Genomic DNA, 11,592 nt, shown 5'->3' on the forward strand with positions numbered 1-11,592 from the left:
ACATATTCAAATTATTGCTCTCCCAGGGCCTGGATGGACCCAGGCAGAGAGGCCACCCGGGAAACCCACGACACAATCCAGGCCCAGGGCGACAAAAGCCCTACCAGGCGATGGCTGTGGAGACTGAGATTAGGGAGCCAGTGGAGACACGTACTCTAGGAACAGCCAGGACTTGGGGTCTGGCTAACTGCCAAGGATAGAGAGAGAAGCCAAGAGGCACTCGAAATTAGGATGAACAATGTCCAGAAAAGTCCTGGTGCCATCAACAGGCAGGAAAACAAGAAAGAGGGGCCTGTTTAGGGGAACCCAATAGATGCTGATTTTGCATATTTTATATTACACAAATAAGACATGTTCATTATAGACTACATACCTACACACCTACTCTCTCAATCTAAAATTGCCTTATTAGTGCTACTTAACAAATTCTTCAAAACTCAATGGCTTAAACGGCAAGCATGTATTTTTCTTTTTTAAAAATAGCTTTATTGAAATGTAATTCACACACCATCCAATTCACTACCCATTGTGCTAAATTCAACGATTTTGCTTGCTTGCTTGCTTCCAGAGAAAGAGTGTGCACGAGCGGAAGAGGGGCAGAGAGGGGGGTGGGGAGACACAGAATCTGAAGCAGGCTCCAGGCTCTGGGCTGTCAGTGCAGAGCTGGATGTGGGGTTCAAACCCACGAACCACGAGATCGTGACCTGAGCTGAAGTCGGATGCTTAACTGATTGAGCCACAGAGGCGCCCCTACATTATTTTTTTTAATTCTGGCAGAAGATAGATACACCAAATTTACTATTTTAACCATTTTAAGTGAGCAATTCAATGGCACCAGGTACATTTACAATGTCAGGCAACCGTTAGAACTATCAATTTCCAAAACCTTCGTGTCACCCCAAGCAGAAACCGTACCCATTAAACAATAACTCCCTCTTTCCCCCACCCCCTTGTTCCCGGTAGCCTCTCATCTAGTCTGAATGGATTTGCCTATTCGAGATAGTTCATGTACATGGAATCATACAATATTTGTCCCTCTGTGTCTGGCTTATTTCACTCAGCATAACATTTTCAAAGTAAGGATGTATTTTTCTTGCTCGCAGGTATGTGGGTTGCTGGGCCTGCTCTAGGCTGAGGTTGAATTCCGCTCTGCTCATTGTTGTCCCCACCTTCTCCTGACACCAGCCTTTCCCTGGGGGTATATTCTTCTCACTGAAGGTCATGGCGGCCCAAGAGGCCAAGCTATGCCAAGCAAGCACATTTAAGGCCTCTGCTCTGGGTGCATCCATCAAAATTCCACTGGGCAAACCAAGTCATCTGGCCAAGCTCAACATCCATGGGATAGGGAAATATACTCAGCTCCCAGCCAGAGAGGTGCAAAACCAGGGCAAGGGAGGGAGTGAAGAGGTGAGAACAATCATCCATTCTGTCACATACATACATACATACATACATACAGAAGTAAATAAAATCCCCCTTGTCCCATCCTGGCCCCTAATCTGTTCCCTTCCAGAGGGAACCGTTGATACCAGTATCCTATTGTTCTGTGACTGATTTTGTCCACTAATAGTAAGCTTGGAATTCTTTTTCTGCCAATACATATAGATCCTCCTGTTCTTTGTAACCACAGCAGAGAAGAGAGGATCAGGCCGTGCACCCACAAAGGGGAGACCGTATGAGGACACAGGGAGAAGATGGCCATCTACCAGCAGAGGAGAGAGGCCTCAGAGACATACTCTGCCAATACCTTGCTCTCAGACTGGCAGCCTCCAGCACTGTGAGAGGATGCATTTCCGTTGTTTCAGCCACCCAGTCTGTGGCGCTTTGTTGTGACAGCCCCAGCTGCCCTGGGTCTTCTGATTCTGGAACATCTCATTCTTCCCAGTCAGTAACCAATGCTGCCGCGAACCATTCTTGTGCCTGGGTTTGACACACTTGTGGAGGGACCGCCAAAACATTTGTTCTGTCCTGGCTTCTGGTGGATTTGCTGTTTCGCTCCCAAGGGAGCACATACAGAATTTTCCACGTACCTGAAGGTGAAGACCAGAAGCTCCAGGATTCGTCTGTGCGGGGGGGGGCATTCCCAGCTGTGAAGAGCTGGGACTTCTCTTTCCACCCTGACCTCTCCCTGCACTTCCATCCCACCCACGGGGCCGCTGATTCCATCTGCCTGGCAGGGTCACCACCACGCTGCGGGCCGCATCTGACCTGCCCGCAGCCCACAGCCTGTCTTTCCTCAAGCAGCTCCCTGCTGTCACTGATCTAGTTGGGCAGAAGTCCGGGTGAGCAGGTCGTGGGGCCCAAGCTCACTGCGATTCTCATCTCCTTTCCAGCTCTCTCTGCTTTATATATACATATAATATATCATATATATACATGTAAAATTATATTTTATAATTATATAACATATAATTATATATACTATATTTTATGTACACATATTAACAAAAATGAAATATAGAGGGCTGAGCGAGGGGAAGGGCTATCGGGGAAGGGAAGGGGTTGGGGAGAAAGGCCCCATTTATGGTGTAAGTTCGCCTGCGGCACTTTGGGAAGCACCAGGGACTTCCCAGGCCTGGTCCCTTCCCAGCCAGGACTTGGTAACTGGCTGCAGGCCCACGTGTCCCATCTCATTATTCTGGCTGTGACAGGCCAGGAGCGAGGGCACAGCCAGCTGGGCAGGTCGAGGAGAGACTGCAAGAGGCAGAACATCGGGCCAGAGGGGGCTTTTCCTCAGACTTCCTCTGTGGGAAGTCATTCTGTGCCCTCAGAGGCCTGAGCTTTGGAGTTCATCTCTCCCCCCCACCCCCAACACCCTCTGTACAACCTCTACACAATGGGAAGGGGGGGTGCCCATTCCCTCCCACCTCTCCCAGCTCATTCCTAGCGCCCTGCTGGTCACGGCCTACGTGTCATGACCTGAGAGAGGCCTCCTGGCTGGGGCTGGGTCAGGCCTCTCTGTTCTGCAGAGAACATAGCTCTCTCTCTTAGCTCCCCTGACCTTAACACTTCAAATGAGCAGATGTCGTGACTGCTCATTTGCTGTCTTTCCCGTGGAAAGGTAGGCACCACCACAACAGGGGTCTGCTGTAGGCTCTGTAGAACCCATGGTGGACCTACCAACGTTTGCTTAGGAGAGGAAGCTTCTCATATTCTACTGTAATTGCTTGTCTTTCCTGGAGAGCAGGGACTGCTGTTGGTTCATTTCTATATCCCCAACTTTTAGTCTGATCAAAAACCTATTTGTTAGTTCCAAACACATGCAGGATCTGATTTAATAACCAGGTAGGCCTTTCCATGACCTGGCCAGGAATGGACTCGAAGATCCATTGCCCACTTCACATACGGGGCGGAGAGGACAGCGAGGTCCCTTAGCCAGAGGAGAGGAAAGGGTTACAGCACTCACTTCTCAGGGCCTCCCCACTCCTCAGGTGAGACAGGTGGTGATGGGTGTGGTCCCAGCAGCCCTGGGGCCCCAAGGAGGTGGGCCTGCCCCTTCCAGGTTCAGACCTGGAACAAGACAATGGTTTTGCCTATGGTTCCAACAGACACAATGGCAATGACAGAGGTCACACCGTGTGTCCTGGCACAGCCCTGAGACACACAGGCATGAAGCCACCTTCGTCACAGGGCCAATGGGTGTGATGGCTCCTACCTGCAGTAGGTATCCAGGGACTGGCCTGCTTAAATATTAATGCTTTCAAAGCATATCACTAAAATCTACTCCCGCACCTGTATTTCAAACATGGAGTTTGCGCCTGAAATTGCACAACCACATAATGGAAATGTTGCATCATCTGGCTCTTAATTTAAGGCTTAGAGGCTTGAAGTGATTTAGGTGACAGTCTGATAGCCAAAGGGAGAAAGTCTGATTACAAAGTGGATTTGACTGGGAGGTCCAGGCCTCCTCCTGCACTTCATGCATACATACATCAGAGCAGACCCTCAATCAGTGTTTGTGGAATGAATGAATGAATGAGTGAATGAATGAATGAATGAATTTGGTATTCTGAGTCTGTGGGTTTTTTTATTCAGAAAAATCTGTCCCCACTTAACACATACAGACACACACATGCTCATCACAGAGCAGGTCTTTGCTCATTGAAGGAAAGCAAGGAATTGGCCACGGTGAGCTCATTCATCTGTACAACCTTAAGTCACTAGACTCAGAGGGGTGCAAGTTGGTATCTTCCAATTCATTACTTTTCTCTGCAGAAGAGGCAGTCAGCAAATGTTGGCAGGGAGGGAACACATGTAGAAAGAATACCCCCTGACTTGATCCACAGGAGTGGCTGGTGCTGGGCTAAGTGCTGCTGGAAGGTGACCAAATATTTCACCGGACAGATACTAACCAAGCGCTGCCCTGAGACAGCCACTGGGATCCAAGTGGTGAATGAGACAGAACTGGTTCCTCCCTCATGAAGACACATTAAGTGGTAAAGCAATACATACACAAGGCCATTCCATTTTATGGTAAGTGCTCTGAAGGAGGTTGGGCAGAGTGAAGCTGAGACCCCAGGAGAGAGTTCTTCACTGCTGACGACAGAATCTACTCTAGCTGGTTAAGCAGGAGGGTATTTGTTGCAGAGTTAGCTCATTCCAGAATTTCCAGGAGGGCTGGGGAACCGTGCTTGGACGCTACAGAGGCAAGGGCAACCCCAGGAAGATGCCCGGCCACACCACGGATGTTCCAGTGGAAATTCGGTACCGGCGCTCTCCACCCCTGACACCGGACTGGAGCCGGCACTCATTCCTGCCGCAGCTGCGGCTGCAGAAGAGCCGAACCCCCAGCATGGTCCTGGTGGCTCCGATTTGCTCACTAGCGCCTTCCGAGTCCCGTGAGGATGGCCCTGTCCCGTGAGGGTGCTCCTGTCCCGGGAGGATGGCTCCTGTCCCCACAGAGCTTGGGTCCCATGCAGAGCTCTGGCTTTTGGGAGGCCTGGGGAAAAAGGGAGATGGACACACCGGAGGGAGTTTGCAGTGGATCCTGAGAGGTCTAATCTACACTGTTGTCACACACACAACAAATGTTAAAAAGTATGTCAGTGACGGGGCTATGGAAAATAGGGTGTTTGTTTGTTTGTTTGTTTCATTTTAATGCATTTTACTTATTTTTGCCTGTTTTTTCACCAATTTTTAATTTTTTTCATTAAATTTTTTATTCTAGAGAGAGAGAGCACCACGAGAATGGGTGAGGGGGCAGAGGGAGAGAGAGAGAGAGAGAGAGAGAGAGAATCTTAAACAGGCTCCAAGCTCAGCGCTGAGCCCGACTCGGGGCTTCATCCCACGACCCTAGGATCATGACCTGAGCTGAAATCAAGAATCAAACGTGCAACCGACCGAGCCACCCAGGCGCCACGGTTTTTTTCACAAACTTTTATAATGAACATGTAATATTCACAAAACAAAGGGCAAAGCCACCAGAATTATTCTCCAAAGCAAAGAGACAGGGTGGAGTCCCAGAGAGTTTCCCCGCCCAGCTTGGAGGGAGGGTCCCTCTGACAACCCACACCAGGCCGATGGGCACCTTGGGCAGGTTCTGACCATTTGCTGACCTGCACCAGGCACTATGTGAAATTCCTGATAATCATTTCGAAGTCGTTGAGATGCTGCTGGGCTGACCTACTCATACATTCCTTCCTTTACCATCTGATATCCCCAACCTTCCTACCTCAGCCACTCCCAGCCGTGTGTAGAGGGGAGTAAGGGGAGTAACGGGGGAGCCACTCCTGCTTCCACACAGAGCCAGAGTGGTGCCGGAGCTTATCCACTGCAGTGGGTTTCTCTGAAAACCAGCTAGAACTTTCTGAGTGCCCATAGGAGTCCTGGCCAGGCCAGGGGCTGTGCTGTAACGAAAGAGCAGAAGTTGTGTTCTTTTTTTTTTTTTTTTTAATGTTTATTTTTGAGAGAGAGAGAGAGAGAGAGAGTACATGAGCGGGGGAGGGGCAGAGAGAGAGAGGGAGACACAGAATCTGAAGCAGGCTCCAGACTCTGAGCTGCTGATACAGAGCCTGATGAGGGGTTTGAACCCACAAACTATGAAATCATGACATGAACCGAAGTCGGATACTTTTTTTTTTTTTTTTTTTTTTTTTTTTTTTTTTTTTAGAGTTTTTTTTTTTTATTTATTTTTGAGACAGAGAGAGACAGAGCATGAATGGGGGAGGGGCAGAGAGAGAGGGAGACACAGAATCGGAAACGGGCTCCAGGCTCTGAGCTGTCAGCACAGAGCCCGACGCGGGGCTCAAACTCACGGATGGTGAGATCGTGACCTGAGCCGAAGTCGGCCGCTTAACCGACTGAGCCACCCAGGCGCCCCCGAAGTCGGATACTTAACGAACTGAGCCACCCAGGCACCCCCAGAAGTCGTGTTCTTTATTGTAGAAAAAGGAACAATTTCACTAGAGAAACAAAGCATAATACCCCAAATAATGTAATTAGCTAGAATCTCAGGGATTGATTTTTTTTTAATATTATAAAATTATTTTAGTGGTATCACAAATATTTAATTTGCTCACACAGGTCCCAGGCTCAGAAGGACCCTGCACTTGGTTTAATACTCTACCGTCACCATCTTGAAATTCTTAATAATTTTATCATTGAGCTGCGGTTTTTTTTATTAATTTATTTTTTTAAGTGATTTATTTTGAGAGAGAGCACACAAACAGGGGAGAGCAGAGAGAAGGGGGGAGAGAGAGAATCCCAAGCAGGCTCCACGCTGCCAGTGGTGAGCCCGATGAGGGGTTCAAATCCATGAACCACGAGATCGTGACCTGAGACAAAACCGAGAGTCAGACGCTTAACTGACCTAGCCACCCAGGTGCCCCTGAGCTGGGGGTTTGTAAGTCAAGTCCAATGGCGGAGTGAGCAGAACAGACGTGTGTACTGTGCTTGCCTGCAGTTCCTTGCTGACCCACTGGCACAGAGCATTCACAGTGCCCCGTGAGCACTGAACTCCGGTGGGTCCATGACGCGTGGGAAGTCAGTGAGACTCCCAGTGAAGACCGGGTACATGCCTTACATCTGTGACTGAGAGAGGCAAGACGAGACCGGAGAGGTCACGCTTTCTGTTCGAACCAGAATTTGCATCGAATGCAGCAAAAGGCAATCATGTCCCAAAAAACAACCAAGGGATTTTACATATGCTTACGGAAGGGAAGAGAAAGAAATACTTCCTTCTTTCTGTCCTTCCATATTCACAGGTAAGCCAGAGGTAGAGACTGTTATATACGTGAATATGCACGTAGCAAGAAGTGAAATAAAAACAGGTGAGCTCATTTTTTGCAGCATTTCCACTCTCTGGGAAGAAGAAAATACATATGCATGCACAAACAAAATACGCATTGTATAATTTCAGTGATTCTACATACACGGTAAATGCTGTCATAGTTGCGTTTAAAATGGCATTGCACCAGGGATCGGGGGTGGGATGGGCTAAATGGGTAAGGGGCTTAAGGAATCTACTCCTGAAATCATTGTTGCACCATATGCTAACTAACTTGGATGTAAATTAAACAATAAATAAATAAATACATACATACATACATACATAAAGGCATTGCACCATATGAAGATGAAAGGTAAAATTCATGCTAATAATTTTGAATTTTAGTATTTCTTTACTTAAAACATGAAATAGCAAGTTAAAAAAAACACCATGAGAAGTCGAGAGAGAAAGACTCTGTGGTAGAAAGGAAAAATCTTTCTATTTTAATGCCATTAATGGCAGTTTTTTCCTTTTGTTTGGCTCCGCGAGACCCCATGTTTTCATTTTGCACGGGGCCCCGAAAAGTTATATGGCCAGCCTTACTGTCAGCAGCAATGGATATGATAGTTTTTTGAAGTCTATACCCTGGCATAAATGCAAAGTTCCTGAAAGTCTCATACATTGCTGGTGGGACGCAAAATGGTACAGGACTTTAGGAAAGAATTTGGCAATTTCTTATAAAGAAATTTATAAGTAATTTATAATTTCTAAGACCCAGCAACCTCACCCCTAGGTATTTAAGTGAGTGAAAACTTAAGTTCATTCAAAAGCTTATAGATAGGAGTGCCTGGGTGGCTCACTTGGTTAAGCATCCAACTTCAGCTCAGGTCATGATCTAGTGGTTCATGGGTTCAAGCCCCATGTTGGGCTCTATGCTGACAGCTCAGAGCCTGGAGCCTGCTTCAGATTCTGTGTCTCCTTCTCTCTCTGCCTCTCCCCACCTCACACTCTATCACTCAAAAATAAATAAACATTTTTTTAAAAGCTTATAGATGTATATTTATAGTGGCTTTATTCATAAACACTTGTAACTAGTAACAACCCCATGTCCTTCACCTGAGAAACAGATACACTGGTACATCTATATTATAAGACACTACTCAGCAATAAAAAGTAGCCAACCACTGGGGTGCCTGGGTGGCTCAGTTGGTTGAGCAACTGACTTCGACTTGGGTCATGATCTCACAATTTGTGGGTTCGAGCCCTGTGTCGGGCTCTGTGCTAACAGCTCAGAGCCTGGAGCCTACTTCGGATTCTGTGTTTCCCCCTCTCTCTACCCCTCCCCTGCTCATGCTGTCTCTCAATAATAAATAAACGTTAAAAAAATTTTTTTTAAAGTAGCTAACCACTGAGACACATGCCACAATATGGATCAATCCCAAATGCATTATGCTAAGTGAAAACAAGCCACACCCAAAAGGCTCACCCTGTATGATTCCATTCATAGGATATTCTGGAATAGGCAAAGCTTTTGGGAGAGATCATTGATCAGTGGTTGCCAGGGGTTGGGTGTGGGGAGCAGTTGACTACAGAAGAGTGTGGGTGATAGAAATGTTCTAGATCTTGGCTGTGGTGTGGTTATATGATTGTGTGCATTTCTCAAAATTCATAGAGGTGAACACTAACAAGGGCAAATTTTACTGCCTCTAAGTTATACCTTAATTTAAAAACAAAAGCATCTGCAAATTTACTAGCTCCAAAACTGGGAGCTCCCACAGTTTTTATGCACGTTTATAATGGTTTTAATGCACATCAGAAATCTCGAGCCACAAACTGAGAACTCAAACTCCAATAGGACCCTGAAGGAGGCGAAGGGACTGTGCAGCTGAGGGTCCCTGGGAGTTAAGCTGTGCTTTTGCTGGGTGCCCAGGATGGAATCCCTGAGGACAGCCCCGGAGAGGCCGCTCCCACGAAAAGTGAATGTAGAAGGGCATGTGGATGGGGTTTGGGGTGCCCGGCTGGATACTCTGCCCGTTTCTGCTCCTGCCCCAGGCCCTTGCCTGCCAGCGGAAGGCACAGCTGCCAGGGCTCCCAGCCTGTCTTCGAGGGGCTGATTAGATGCAGAATGGATTGATTGGTGTTGACAGGGAGCTATTTACCCGTCTAATTAATTATGCCAACTACTTTTCAACTTAATTGCACTTCTTGGGTCACTGGGTAATGAGACCGTACAGTTTTCATGCTGCTGCAGGCCTTGATGGAGAGGTGTTGGAGACAAGGCGGCAGCTGCTCCTTAAGGTCAAACAGGCATCCTGTTCCTCCCGGGTCCGGGGCCCAAGGCTCAGGCTCTCAGCCCCGGGCCTCTCCGAGACAAGTTCTGGAATCCTCTTTGTGACATCCTGAGTGACCGGCCTCTGTCCCAGGAGCACTTAGCCACTCATTTGCCTAATAGGCATTTATTAAATGCCTACTACGTGCCAGCCCCCAAGGGGCATAGGCACCGGGGTGCCAAGAAGCTAAGTCAGGCCTTGCTAGACCCCCATCCCCCACCCACAATTGCTCACAGCCTAAAGGAGGAGAGTCTTACCTAAACCAGTAATTACAGAATCTGGCTGCAGATTGGAGCAAGGGCTTTGGAGGCTCTGCTGTTGGGCCATTGGGCAATTTACTATGTATGTGACAGGACTCTCCACACCCCCTTCCCCAGGTCCCAGTCCTCTCCCCCATTCTCCCACCTGCTGGTCTCCTAGAATGCTTCATAGTCTGGGTTTATCTGATTGTTTCCTCCTTGCGGGATCACCTAAACACATTTTTTTAACGTTTATTTATTTTGAGAGAGAGAGCACAAGCAGGGGAGGGGCAGAGAGAGAGAGAGAGAGAGAGAATCCCAAGCAGGCTCCACACAGAGCCTGACATAGGGCTCAATCTCATAAACAGCGAGATCATGACCTGAGCCGACATTGAGTCGGAAGGTTAACTGACTGAGCCACCCAGGTGCCCCTCACATAAACACATTTTTAAAAACTCAGCCAAAATTCAGGTGATGTATTTTTGGCAAGAATATCATGAGAGCGATGCTGGGTTTTTCTCACTGCGTCCTATCAACTGGCTCCAGGTGTTGATTTGTCCCATTATTGATGAGGGTCACTTTGATCACGTGGTTAGGGTGTGGCTGATGGGGTCTGTTGCCACAAAGTTTCTTATTCCCTCTTTGTACTTACTAAGTATTTCATGGAGAATTTATTTGAAACTGTTTAAATACCTGTTCTTGGGGCACCTGGCTGACTTCGTTGGTGGAGCATGTGACTCTTGATCTCAGGGTTGTGAGTTTGAGCCCCACGTTGAGTGTAGAGATTACTTTAGAAAAATAAAATCTTAAGAAAAAAAAAAAAAACATTTGCTCTTCCTCAAACTTCAGTATCTATATTTTTGTTCGTATGGACTCATGGCTTTCTACTTTATTTCATGTATGACAATCCTTTTTACCATTATTTTGATACTCAAATTGTGCCAAGTTTAGCCAGTGGGAACTCCAAGCTGGTTTCTTCATATTTTTGACATGTCTGTGTTATTCTTTCATTTTTTTTTTTAACATTTATCTATTTTTGAGAGAGAGAGAGAGAGAGAGCAAGGAAGGGGCAAAGAGAGAGGGAGACACAGAATCCGAGGCAGGCTCCAGGCTCCAAGCTGTCAGTTAGGCATCCCATTTTAGCTCAGGTCATGATCTCATGGTTCATGAGTTTGAGCCCCACATTGGGCTTTGGATTCCCTCTCTCTCTCTATGCCATCCCCCCCACCCCCCGCCCCACCAAAAAAAAAAAAAAAAACACATTAAAAAAAAAAATAGTCCTTACCAGCCCTGGAGACCTACCACTGCTTTAGGCGTCCCTCAGCCATTGACTAATCTAACAAAGAGAATTGGTCCTGGGTGAGAAGAGAACCCCATCATGTCCACCCACTTCTTCCATTCTCTCCTGTATACATTCTGGAACTCATAAGATGATGGGGATTTTTCTGAGGATAGAGGGGAAAGGGGAGGGGAAGGGAAAGGGTGACGCTTGGCAGAGTGAAAAACACATGGGCTTTAGGGCAACAGTGCCCAGGGTATGCCACTCACTCGCTGTGTGATCTTGGACAAGTCACTCAACCTCTCTGAGCCTTAGTTTCCTCATCTGTGTAATGGAGTCCACTAATCTGTGTCTCCCTCAGCACAGATGGCCAGCATGCAGTGAGCACTCAATTATGGCCAAGTATAGGAGAGGAATGGAATGTTCACACAGGTCCCAAACATGCAGGACCTCAAACTTGAGACTCAGGAATGGGTACTTAACATGGCGGGCAATGGAGACTTGCAGACAACTGTTGAGCCCTGGCATGAACCAGAA

The sequence above is a fragment of the Prionailurus bengalensis genome, chromosome F2 (genome assembly GCF_016509475.1).
Source record: "Prionailurus bengalensis isolate Pbe53 chromosome F2, Fcat_Pben_1.1_paternal_pri, whole genome shotgun sequence".
Classification (NCBI taxonomy): domain Eukaryota; kingdom Metazoa; phylum Chordata; class Mammalia; order Carnivora; family Felidae; genus Prionailurus; species Prionailurus bengalensis.